The following is a 13,712-nucleotide window of genomic DNA, read 5'->3' on the forward strand; positions in this document are numbered from 1 at the left end:
AAGAGTGACAGTTGAGAAGGAGGTAAATTTACCTGGAGTGACAGTTTGGGCAGCCATATCTCCATTAGGGATAATTGGACCCTTTTTCTTTGAGGGATCTGTCATTGCAGGAATTTACCTGGATATGCTGCAAACCTTCTTTTGGCCCAGGGTACAAGATCAGGACTATTATTTCCAGCATGATGGAACTCCACCTCATTATGGACGTTATGTTCGCCAGTGGCTTGATGAAAACTTTCCCAGAAAGTGGATCGGCCGCCACGGTCTGATTGAGTGGCCGGCACGCTCCGCAGACCTTACACCTTCAGATTTCTTTCTTTGGGGGCTCATGAAAGACCTTGTTTATCGTGAAAAGCCTTGTACCATTCAGGAATTGAAGGCTCAAATTACTGCAAAGTTTGAGGAAATTGATATCGAACTCTGCAGACATGTGTGCCTCTCTGTGCTTGCTCGGCTGCAATTGTGCATTGATCATGAGGGAGGGCACTTTGAAAATTGCAAGTAAAACAGCTTGGTACAGTTCCGTAATAATTTTTTCTTGAATAAATGGTTAGATAAACATGTCATTCATTTATTTCTAACTTCTTGTACACTGTAATACAAATGGCAAACAATCAACTGACAGAAATCGGGCGCTACTTCTGACTCCCCCTGTGTGTGTGTGTGTGTGTGTATATATATATATATATATATATATACACATATATAAATATATATATATATATATATATACATATATAAATATATATATATATATATATATATATATATATATATATATATATATATATATATACATATATATATATATACACATATAAATATATATATATATATATATACATATATATATATATATACACATATATAAATATATATATATATACATATATAAATATATATATATATATATATATATATATATATATATATATATATATATATATATATATATATATATATATATATATATATATATATATATATATATATATATATATATATATATATAAAAAAATATATATATATATATATATATAGAGCCTGGTGTTGGCGCAGTGGTTAGGGCAGCGGCTTGGGATCCAAGAGGTCCTGAGTTCAAGCCTCGTTGAGCCACTGAATTAATACACCAGGGGGTTGACTCAGCCTGTCATCCTTCCGAGGTCGGCGAAATGAGTACCAGTATAATGGGCCGGTGTATACCCCGGTTAAAAGAGGTGTACCATATCCCTGTGTCGTAAGAGGCGACCAGGGTTGCGTCAGGAAGGGCATCCGGCGTAAAACATGTGCCAAATCACTATGCGGATCATAATGGATGATCCGCTGTGGCGACCCCTAACGGGAGCAGCCGAAAGAAGAAGAAGAAGAAGAAGAAGATATAAATATATATATATATATATATATATATATATATATATATATATATATATATATATACATACATACATACATACATACACATACACAGGGAGACATACATGTACATATTGTTACAGACGATGCAGGTCCATTCCGGTTGTCCAGTTCGAGCCCCATGGGTTGTCTCAGAATGACTACAACTGTCAGCTAAATCCACAGCCCTGAGCCTGTATGCCACATTACATTGCTCGTGGGGCTGCACCATTAACTGGGAGAAGCACCGATAGATGCCTGTTATGATCCAATTCAGCCAAGCAAACCGTTAGGTCATGATCCCAGTCTAAAACAGTTTGAACCGTTTTACAATCAACCTGCAACAAGTCTGAACTGCCAACAACGCAGCCAGAACAAGCATAATTCACCATGACACCAAGTTTATTTTTGTAAAGCAAATGACACAGGGGAAGGAAACAAGCAGCAATCACAAATAATGAAAGAATTATGCAACCAACTGGTAAAAAAAGAATCCCCTTACCCACTACTGGTATACATGCCCGAGGTACCAAACAGCCAATCGGTAGATTCATTAATTATGCTAATTTTAAAGACCTTCATGCACACCACTGGAGACAGACATAGGGTTTGATAGGACTGAATAGAGTTGGTCGGGCAAACCCGGAGGTAGAGCCATGCAGGAGTCTGGTTCCACGGCAGAGCGAGCATCCCATTCCAAGGAGAGAAGATGGCATAGGTTTGTGCTGATGGGGCATGGTTTGGCTCACTATGGTTTGGCTCACTAGGAGCAGGAAAGAAGCACGATTTCCTCCGCACACTGTCAGAGCCGATTCTCATAAGCCCTCTGAGCCGATTTCTGGGACCTCTGGCTTTCTCCGGGTGCCCTGCATAATATTAATTTGAGCTTGAGGGCGGCTCATTCAGGCATAACGTCTGCATCTTTTGACATAATGGCAAAAACCATGAGCGTAATGGCTGCTGCACTAGTCCACCAGTGCGCATGCTGCTGTGATCCGAGAATGAAGATCCTGCAGGTTTTCCACCTCAGACATCGTTGACAAACCGCTACAGAAAAAAATCAAGGGTGGTTATGTCTGGTGATCGTGGGGGGCAGGCGGTTGGTCCATCTCGGCCAATCCAGCGACCTGGAAATTTTTCATTCAGGATAGCTTGAATGACTAAGGCCCAATGAGCGGGAGCATCGTCATGTTGAAAAATGATATCGGGTTGCAGGTCTTCAATCTGTGGGAAGACGAATCCCTCCAACATATTCATGTAAATTGTTGAGGTCAATGTGTCCTCTGCAAAGAGAAATGGACCCACCAAGCAGTCATGGAGAAGACCACACCATACATTGACCTTTGGACTGTCACCTACGTGTTCAATGATCACGTTGGGGTTTTCAGAGCCCCACATCCTCACATTGTGCCGGGTGACCTTCCCTGATACATGAAAGCAAACTTCGTCTGTGAACATGACCTTTTTCAGGTAATCTTCACCAACCTCTATGCGACTGAGCATTTCCAAGGCAAACACCTTGCGATTGGGTCCGCCATTTGTTTTGAGTTCCTACAGAATCTGCACCTTATAGGCATAAAGCTTCAGTCTTTTATGCAAAATCCTGTGTACAGTGGTGGCTGGTAGTCCCAGTTCTCTGGATGCACTTCAAACTGATTTTCTGTGAGACTCTGTTGAAATGATTCACGCACTTGTTCAACGTCTGCTGCACTTGTGCTTGGTCGACCAGTACTTTCTGTTTCTGACAACTAACTTCCAGTCTCCTTAACCATCTTGTACCACTCTCTGATACGAGTCCGCGATGGCAGATTCCTTCCAATCGTAGTACGAAAAATACACTGAACTTGTGTGTTGGATCTCGTCTCGATGAACCATTCGATGCACTGAGCTTTCCCCTGTGGAGTACCATTTTCTTTTACATTAAACCAACAGACCTGAAAATAAAGAAAACTGTAAGAGTTTCTGTATCATATAAAACAAAGGATACTTTTGCATCATTTGTGGTACTAAATATATTAACAACTAAAGTTGTCCAGGTCTTTTGTAAGTGAGACAGAACCACCCACTGCTAAATGTTAGTATGAGCTGCATATATCTATCTATCTATCTATATCTATATATATATATATATATATATATATATATATATATATATATATATATATATATATCTCTCTCTCTCTCTCTCTCTCTCTCTCTCTCTCTCTCTCTCTCTCTCTCTCTCTCTCTCTCTCTCTCTCTCTCTCTCTCTCTCTCTCTCTCTCTCTCTCTCTCTCTCTCTCTCTCTCTATATATATATATATATATATATATATATATATATATATATATATATATATATATATATATATATATATATATATATCTCTATCTCTATCTCTATCTCTATCTCTATCTCTATCTCTATCTCTATCTCTATCTCTATCTCTATCTCTATCTCTATCTCTATCTCTATCTCTCTCTCTCTCTCCCACTGGTTGCATCATTGGTTGGGATGCAGCTATGCCACTGATGCAGTGTCCCCCTTACCAGTGCACTGGTACTCATTTTGCCAACCTCAGAAGGATGACAGGCTGTGTCAACCTCCTGGTGTATTAATTCAGCGGCCCAACGGGGCTTGAACTCAGGACCCTAGAATCCCAAGCCACTACACTAACCACTAAGCCAACGCTTAGCTGCTACACTAATCTAATACCAACAGTCTTCGCCTTCATGCTTGAGGAGTTTTTGCAACAATGCCAGCATGCCCCCTCCCCTCCACCACCCCTTCACCCCACAAGGGAAGGGAATAAGTCCACAGATGCATTTCTGGGTCACTGACATCATCTCTTTTGAGAGATGCTTTTTAGAAAAAAAAAAAAAATCACAACTAATGTAAACATGAGTCCTTCACCCCAAAGACCGATGAGCATGGTCAAACAAAGCTCGTCAAACTAATACAAAGGCACCTTGTCTCTCAGGTCAAGGCTCACGGTCCTACAATGAACGTTCTCTGTTTGGGGCCCTTTCGCCATCATTTCTGTTGAGAGACGTCTTTTCATTTATAAAAAGGTACAAAAATTAAACATTATAACAAAGCTAAATACATGTACTTTGGCTCCAAGACAAAAATACAAAGTCAAGCAGGGCTTGTCAAACCATATTAATACACATGCACCTTCACTCAAAGGGCAAAATGCATGGATATGAAATCAATGTTTTGCATTCTGGCCCAACTGACTGTCAACAGTGCAGAGTACATCCCCCTTCCCCCTGAAGAGTTGAGCTGGCAAGCCATCATGTGAGCGATTATATCCAAATAGCACCTCTTAACTGCAAGGAACAACAAACCCATGTGTCACAGCAGCACATGCTGCCAAAGATCCTTGCCAACAGGGGGCACCTGACACGCATCCACCTTGTCTTTTTTATACAGAGTCAAGGCTCATGGAAGAGTGAGAACACTGAATGGATGAGGACGCAACAGAACAAACAGAACATAAGAGAGAAAAGGGGGGGGGGAGACACCGACAACAGGGTGGAAGGACAAAATAGAGGGAGTTTTGGCCAAACAATGGGTGTGGCGATAAATGAAGGGGGTTGGTTAGGATACATGGGGTGGACAAGATGGATACAGAAAGAAACTCTCAGGAGGGAAAACTGTAAATTTGGAAGGTGGAGGGCTTGGGGTGAGATGAGGGAAGGGGGATTAACGAGGGTAAAAAAGATAATGGTTTTGGATTGGGGACGATCTGAGATGGTAGGGAACAGCTGTCTTGAAGACCAGGAGAGAAGAATGACATTGAAGAGGAAGTGGAAGTTGGTTCCACAGGTGGGAAAAAAAAGAGGAACAAATGAGTGGAGGTGAGCAGTGATCCTGGATTTAGGTATTTTCACCAGTCGGGGGTTGATGGTGGACTGTGGGTGCCCTGCAGAAACCTGGGAGGAGGGACAAAGCATGGAATGAGCAGATAGGAGGTGTAAGAGCAGATAGGAGGTGGTAGAAGAGATAGAGACCACCAACCTATCTGTGATGGGAAATTGATAGTCCCATAGAGTCAGCTTTGTCATGGGGCATTGCAATAATCTTGAAGGCCTTGGTTTTCATAGCGTCAAGTTGAGCAAGGTGTGAGGCAGGAGCACCAGCTCAGAGGGGAGAGCAGTACTGCATCAAGCTGCAGATGAAAAACTTGAAGGTAGATAGGAGTTCAGGTGTGCCAAGGAAGGACTTTGTACGACAGAGGATGCCCAGTCGGCAATTGGCTTTGGAGGTCAACATTGAAATGTGGTTTGCCCAAGAAAGATAATGATGGCAGTGAGACCCAGGAGCTTGAGTGACTGAACTTCCTCATGATGATTGTTAAGAAAGTATATGGGAGGGTTTTGCCAGATGGTCCTTTTTGGGGAGAAGAGAGAGAAGGAGAAGGGAGAGGGGAGAGGGGAGAGGGGAGAAGGATAGAGAGATAAAGAGAGAGAGGACAGAGAGAGAGACAGAGAGAGAGAGAGAGAGAGAGAGAGAGAGAGAGAGAGAGAGAGAGAGAGAGAGAGAGAAAGAGACAGAGAGCGAGAAAGAGAGCGAGAGGACAGAGAGAGAGAGAGAGAGCGAGAGAGCGAGAGGACAGAGAGAGAGAGAGAGAGAGAGAGAGGACAGAGAGAGAGCGAGAGGACAGAGAGAGAGAAAGAGAGAAAGAGAGAAAGAGAGAAAGAGAGAAAGAGAGAAAGAGAGAAAGAGAGAAAGAGAGAAAGAGAGAAAGAGAGAAAGAGAGAAAGAGAGAAAGAGAGAAAGAGAGAAAGAGAGAAAGAGAGAAAGAGAGAAAGAGAGAAAGAGAGAGAGAGAGAGAGAGAGAGAGAGAGAGAGAGAGAGAGAGAGAGAGAGAGAGAGAGAGAGAGAGAGAGAGAGAGAGAGAGAGAGAGAGAGAGAGAGAGAGAGAGAGAGAGAGAGAGAGAGAGAGAGAGAGAGAGAGAGAGAGAGAGAGAGAGAGAGAGAGAGAGAGAGAGAGAGAGAGAGAGAGAGAGAGAGAGAGAGAGACAGAGAGAGAGAGAGAGAGAGAGAGAGAGAGAGAGAGAGAGAGAGAGAGAGAGAGAGAGAGAGAGAGAGAGAGAGAGAGAGAGAGAGAGAGAGAGAGAGAGAGAGAGAGAGAGAGAGAGAGAGAGGACAGAGAGAGAGTGAGAGAGCGAGAGGACAGAGAGAGAGTGAGAGAGCGAGAGGACAGAGAAAGAGCGAGAGAGAGAGAGTGAGTGAGAGAGAGAGAGCGAGAGAGACAGAGACAGACACAGAGACAGAGACAGACACAGAGACAGAGACAGACACAGAGACAGAGACAGAGAGATTAAGATAGAGACAAGTCTGAAGACAACAATGGTTCACGAGCGGTATTTGACGATGAAGATTGTTTCAGAAGTCAAGGATGAGACAATGTGATAATGTTTGACCAAGTTATAAAAATGATCAACATGATGTGGTACGAGTGACAGGTTATTAGCTGCAAAATGTCGAAAACCCGGTTTCGTTCAACAACTTTAAAAATTTTACCTTTGCATAACCTTTAAAGGTCACACAACAATGTTGTGGACATTAAAATAAGGAAACAGGATACGTGCTATAGCTTAATGGAGTTAGTTTGTAGAAGAAGGTCGAAAACCCGGTTTGATTCCCACAACTTTGAAAATTTGAGCTTTGTGAACTTTAAAGGTCAAAGGTCAAGGCTTATGACCTTTGGTGCAAAACTTCCTCTGGAACATTCCAGGAACAATATAACGTCATATAGGCTATATGGCATTTCGCACTCCTCGGATTATCCATACTTTGATGAAATCAGTGTAAAAACAAACTTGAAGGGGGCGCCACGGGCAAGGTGTTTGAGATAGAGCAAGATGGTTTCAAGACTTTAGGTGGGGAATGACCTCAAGATTATGCATAAAAAATATTGTCATCCTCGCTCTCAAAGTTTGGGCGGTCGTATGATTTTTATGTCAAAATTCGAAATTTTATAAGTTCGTGACCTTGTGACCTTGACCTTGTGACGAAAATGAAAAAAAAAAATCGAGCTCCGTGGGGCTATGCAGGTGCCATTGGGCTAACCAAGTACTGAAACCCCTGCCAGATTCGACAAACCCCCTAGGAGAAGATGCAAATTGAAATCGGCTACCCCCTAAAAACACAATTCGCAATTTTCTAAGTTCGTGACCTTGTGGCCTTGACCTTGGGACAAAAATGAAAAAATAGACCTCTGTGGGGCTATGCAGGTGCCATTGGGCTAACCAAATATCGAAACCCCTGCCAGATTCGACAAACCCTCTAGGAGAAGATGCAAATTTAAATCGGCTACCCTCTAAAACACGTTTTTGGGGCGTGGCTCCGCCCTGAATGGGTGCACCACGCCCATTTTCAGGAAAACACAACTAGATCATGATATAAACCTCCCACCAAAATTTTATCAGGATCGGATGAAAACCCACGGAGCTATGCTCGGGACAGACAGACAGACAGACAGACAGACATACAACAATAACGAATATAGTGGTCACTTATTTTTTTCGTGAAAATATTTTTTGGTGAACCAATAGAGATAGAGATAGAGTGAGAGAGAGAGAGGAAGAGAGACTTTTGTATGCTTTTATTATAAAAGTATCAAAACACGCCAGAAAAAGCACACTCCATAAAAACAAATAAAAACGATTTTACAGCAAAAATAAATTCAACAAAAGCAATGCAAACAAGTGTGTCTGTTTATGTCAAAACCACCACAGAATAATACATATATATGCAAAAAGTAAGTGCAAGTACTTTACATTTTTACAAACAGATTCCATCACGAAAAGAAACTCAAAACCTCATCAGTGTACCACTGATCACCCACAATATCCAGGCTCAAAAGATAAGCCTGCTCCATTTTTACTTGTGCCGAAACCATACCTTTAAAGCACAAAAGCACATTTGCATTTTTCCCCTTCAATTTTGCTTTCCTGGTTTTATAAATTGCCAGTTTAGCAATGCCCAACAGAAAAGACAAAAACGAGAGGACTGGTCTACTTTTATAATTCTCCCTGATTCCATAAATAAAGACTGGAAAGGAAAAAACAAAATTTAATTTATAGAAAAGCTGTTGAAGGAAGACAAAGAGGGGTACCAATCTCTTACATTCAATAAAAACGTGGGCAACATTTTCAATCAAATCACAAAAAGGACAAGAAATTAGAACAGAAGAATTAAACTTATGGAGTAATGTCTGTGTGACCAGGGCTTGATGTGCTAGTCTCCAATTCAGGTCTCCAGTTTGCCCAAGAGTTGGAGAACTATACATTTTGTTCCACACTGGAGTTAAAAAAGCTCCAGCAGGTAAGGTCTCATTCCACCGATTTTTCAACAGTTTTGTAAAACCAGGTATAGTTTTACAAGGTATAAAACCAGGTATAAAAACAAGCTGAGACATGCTTCCAGACATATGCTGTAGATAGCCGTTTTCCCCATGACGTGAAACACACCAATTTCCTCTAAGTTTGAGGAGAACACACCCTCTTGTTTTTTTGAGGCAATTTGAAGTTCAGCAAAATAGAGACGTGAGTCTACCACTTCATCCACCCCAGTCCACCGAATGTTTAGTCTATGAAAGGTTTGAATTACTGCTTTCAAGACATTTTCCAAAATACGAGCAGAACGAACACCAGTTTTTAATGAAAGTGAGCTTACAGGTAGCTAGGCATTCAAGGATGGCTGCAACAGGTCTCGCACTCTTTATTCCAACACTGGTGAAACAATGCATAAACGACCTGGAGGTTGAAATTCTAGAGAATAAAGGATTCCGAACTAATGGCTCATGTACAAACTTTTGGGCATCGTATGATACCTCTAAACGTTGCACTCTGAGGACTTGCCAAGCATTCAAAAGGCTCTGATGAAAACTGGGGAGCTGAGACATGTCAACGTGTTGCAGGTCGATGAGGAAAAGTTCACAGTCATATTTCAGACCTTCCACTTTCTGTAAACAGGCGTTTGTGAGAGGTCGCCAAGGAACACACTCAGTGTACAGTAGGCGCTGAATCGTGGAAATTCGAAATGCCATTATCCGACTTGGGATATGCATCAGATTTTGACCACCTGCATTTCGGGGTCTGCAGACCACGTCTGGGCCCAGCCAATGGTGGCCACCCCAGAAAAAAATCAGTCAGAACCCTCTGAATGCCTGTGACCAAGTATCTCGGAGGTTCAAGTGGGATAACTCTATGCCAAATAAATGGAACCACCAGGTTGTTTATGATTGACACCCGTGTCTTAAGTGAGAGAAGTTGGTTCAATCTTCTCCACCTTGCCAGTTTCAATTTAATTTTTTCTAGGAAGTTTTCCCAATTTTTTTGTTCATACGCTTCAATTCCTAGAAATATGCCTAAATATTTAAACCCCTCACTACTCCACTGTATTCCTCCCGGTAAAACAGGCAGGGACGAGGAAGGTGATCTGGGGCCCACCCAAAAAGCTACACGTTTTTTCCAATTTACCCTTGTAGTAGAAGCAAGCTCAAACTGGGTAAGGCAACGAGAGACCTCAGAAACATCTTTTTGATTTGCAATGGCAACACAAATATCATCAGCATAAGCTGAAACGACGACTTTGGAGTTTTGTGAAAGAGAGACTCCGAACACGGAGTTCCAAAGTAAAACTAATAAAGGTTTAACGGATAGATTGTAGAGCATGCCTGATAGCACACAGCCTGACGGATGCCTCGCTGAAATGGGAAAGGGTAACAAAGACTATTATTAACCTTCAGCAGAAAAAATTCATTTTTGTACAATAACTTAACATAAGCAATAAATTTTTCCCCAAACCCTGTTCTCCTTAATACATCAAACAAAAAAGAATGGTTAACACTGTCAAAAGCTTTTTCTTGATCCAAAAGTAATAAACCAAAACCAGGAGATGTAGTTCGACCGAGACTGATCAAGTCTCTCACCAAAAAAATATTATCGTATATGGCACGTTCTGAAACACAGTACGATTGATCAGTGCCAATCAAGAAGGAGATGACTTCCTTTAGACGGGTTGCAAGTGCTTTTGACAATATTTTATAGTCCGTGTTGAGGAGTGACACAGGCCACCAATTTGCGGACTCATGCAGGTTTCCTTTCTTCGGAAGGAGACACAAAACTGCCCTTCAGCAGCTCAGTGGCAATTCACCTTGTTCAACACTCTCCTGAAAGACCTCAAGAAGAGTAGGGCCTAGAATGTCCCAGAAAGCCTTATAAAATTCAGCCGGAAGGCCGTCTAGTCCAGGGGCTTTCCCATCCTTGCTATCCTTGAGCACAGCAGTAAGTTCTCCAAGAGAAATGCCAGGCTCAAGCAATTGTTGTTGGTCTTCAGACAGAGAAGGGAGCTGTTCAAGCATCGCATTCCTGTTCTCCTCATTCACAACTCTTTTTGCGAAGAGTTTAGAAAAATAGTCTGGTAGGTCATGCTTGATATCACTCTGGGAGGTTAACAAATCACCACCAGAAGAGCACAAAGCATGGATTTGTTGAGAGGTCTTGACCATTTTTTCCAAATTGAAGGACCCTTTGTTTGGTGTGTCAAGTTGGATTTTTTTCCGTTCCGCAGTCGGACGAAAGCACCGGCCGGCCGCTCTTTCACCATTTCAGCCAGAAGGGTCCTTTTCTCCAACAACTGCTGGACATTCATGCGAGACAATCCAGCTTTCTGCTCACAGATAAGTATATCGTTTTTTAAACCAGATATCACACCAAAAGCGTTGTATGTTCTGTAAGAGCAGTATTGTTGGCAAAAACATTTGATTTGGGACTTTGTGCAGTCCCACCATTGTCTTAAGTTCAAATATGAACCCTTTTGTAACTCGCATTTTTCCCAAACCATTTTAAAAGCTTCTATAAAATGTGCACTTTGTAAAAGTTTAAAATTAAAAGTCCAATATGCACTTCCACAGACATGATGAGGAAAGCCACACAACATAACAATCATGTGATGATCGGAAAAACCAGACGGCCCTATATAAGAGTTCTTAACAATGTTTACCATTTCATGATTAACATAAAATCTGTCTCGGCGAGCCATCGTCAAAACATTTCTTGATGCACAAACCCATGTATACTGACGGATATTACGGTTTTGTACCCGCCACACATCCACCAGTTTAAACTTTTTGACTAGCTGTGCCAAAGGCCTTGCACTGGGTGGATGAGGCTCACAAGTGTTCCGATGAAGTTGAGGGTCGAGGGTGCAGTTGTAGTCACCCCCCAGACACAACAACATGGTTAAGTCAATGGTGCTTACAAACTCTGCTAACTTGTACAGAAAGGCACCTCTTTCAGAGTTAGCACTAGGACAGTGAACATTTGTCATGCAAATCTTTCGGTTACCACTGACAAATTGCACAGACAGTAAGTAACCTTTACAAATTTCCTTACAAGTTATCTCCGAAGGCTGGAGTCGAGGATGCAACACTATTGCCACACCAGCCTTGGCCTCAACAAGCGCACTCGAGAAAAAAAAGACAACCTTTAAAGATTTTACACCACTCATCCTCAGTAGACCGATTTGCATGCATCTCAGGGAGCATTAGCACATCAATTTTTTTCATTTTGGAAGAGCTGAAATACCTGGAGGCGACGCACACAACTGCGGCCTCCACTGATGTTCAGGGATGCTACTTTTATCTCCATTCTGTTAGTTATTCTTGAAGCTCTTTACCAGCCCGAGTAACACATTTCCTTAACCTTTGGAATTGAGGATCTGACATGTTAACCTGATAAGGTTCACGAATCATACTCCTTGCAGTTTTAATGAAATTGTGTAAATTGGGGAAGTAATCTGATTTTTACGTATCTTTTCCTGAATGTATCATCCAGGAATTTAATAACATTTTCTTGAGACACTAAGGTTGTGTCGTTTCCCCCTTCATCCTCTTGAGAGCTTAAAGCACTAAAATGTGGGGTAAAAGAGGTTTCATCTGAATCAAGTGCTTCATCGATGGCCTCTCCTATTACTTGTGGAACATTTACTTTGGGCTCAACAGAAAGTTCTGCTCTGTTTACGGACTCCTCCGAATTTGTCTTGTCCATGTCCTTCCCCTCTACAACCCTTACATCATCATCTGTGAGGGAGGGGTTGACATTTCACTCACAGGGATTTTCCCCTTTATCTATTTCTCCATCTCTGTCAGACACAGATATTAACTCTTCTGAACAAGTTTGGCGAACAGGACAAACACTTAAAACATCCCGAGATACCTCACTGTTCTCTGTGTCCAGCTCAGAGTCGGCCAGTGGAATAAGCGAAGTTTCCACATCCACACACGACTCCGGTACCACCAAGGGGTTTCCAATGTCAGACGTTCCTTGGAGATCCACCGAGCCTGACACGATCTGGACCTTATTCTGTCCTTAGCATCAAAATTTGACCGTTTTTGGCCTTTTTTTTCCTGGTATCCATAACAGATACCTCCATATCGTCCACACTGTCCTGTACAGTGGATGGTAAAGGAGAGGAAGCAACCACTTTCACTTCCTCGTTTGGTGGGGGTGGATTGATTACGTCACGATTACACACCCTCTCTCCAACGCCGGTCGGGGTGGACGAGTCCAATTCGTCGAACACCTCAGCCGGTGGGGAGGTGGGCGGGGCTTCCGATTCACCTTGTCCCCTTAGTTTGTGGTGAGGAAGAATCGTTTCTCACCGAACCTTCACTTTCCTGCGGTGTAACCGCGTTGGGACAAACACTCTTCACGTGGCCGTAAGCTCCACACCCAAAACACGTCATAACCTCTGAGGAGGCAAACATTTTATATTCACACCCGTCGATTTTTACACCGAGTACAACATTCAGTGTTTTTCCATTTTCAGGTAGTATCACATAAACCACTCTTTTAACGGACATGACGTGTTTACCTTTATCACTAACATGACGCATCGGCACCATTGAGATCATCGACACAACCTTACTGAACTTGTTTAACTGGTTACACTAGTCCTGGTTCCTTATAAATGGTGGAATATTATTAATATTAACTTTAACTGTTGGGGCCTGTAAAGCGAACACAGAGAGGTAAGTGTTAGGTTCGATGAACAGGCCATGCTCAACCACCGTGGTGACCATGTGTTCCTCCGACACAAACACCACAAACTTCTTATTCATGCGAGAAGCAGCACGAACATTATGTAAACCAAGGATGTTACCGATGGCGGAAAGCACATCGTTAAATTCCACCTCACTGGGAGGGAAGAAAAAAAACTGTTTTTACGAGTTAGTGACTCGAACATCTCGACATGGAAACGTTCACCCGCCATTCTAACTCAAGAAAACAAGTTAGTAAACTTTATTGAGAGAAATAAGGCG

At 42.2% G+C, this 13,712-nt stretch overlaps 1 protein-coding gene across 2 annotated transcripts in view; it reads right to left on the reverse strand.

Annotated features, from left to right (window-relative positions):
• LOC147017460 (nucleolar protein 4-like) overlaps window positions 1-13,338 on the reverse strand; it is a 30,970-nt gene extending 17,632 nt beyond the window's left edge. The window contains exon 1 of one of the 2 annotated variants that reach the window (XM_085847138.1): window positions 12,607-13,338. The gene's annotated coding sequence lies outside the window, so the exon portion shown is untranslated. The remainder of the gene's footprint in view (window positions 1-12,606) is intronic. The other variant, XM_085847137.1, reaches the window with a different exon arrangement.
• Window positions 13,339-13,712: the final 374 nt, after the last annotated feature.

This window comes from Eptatretus burgeri, chromosome 11 (genome assembly GCF_056783735.1).
Source record: "Eptatretus burgeri isolate ZD-2024b chromosome 11, Ebu_testis_v1, whole genome shotgun sequence".
Taxonomy (NCBI): Eukaryota; Metazoa; Chordata; class Myxini; order Myxiniformes; family Myxinidae; genus Eptatretus; species Eptatretus burgeri.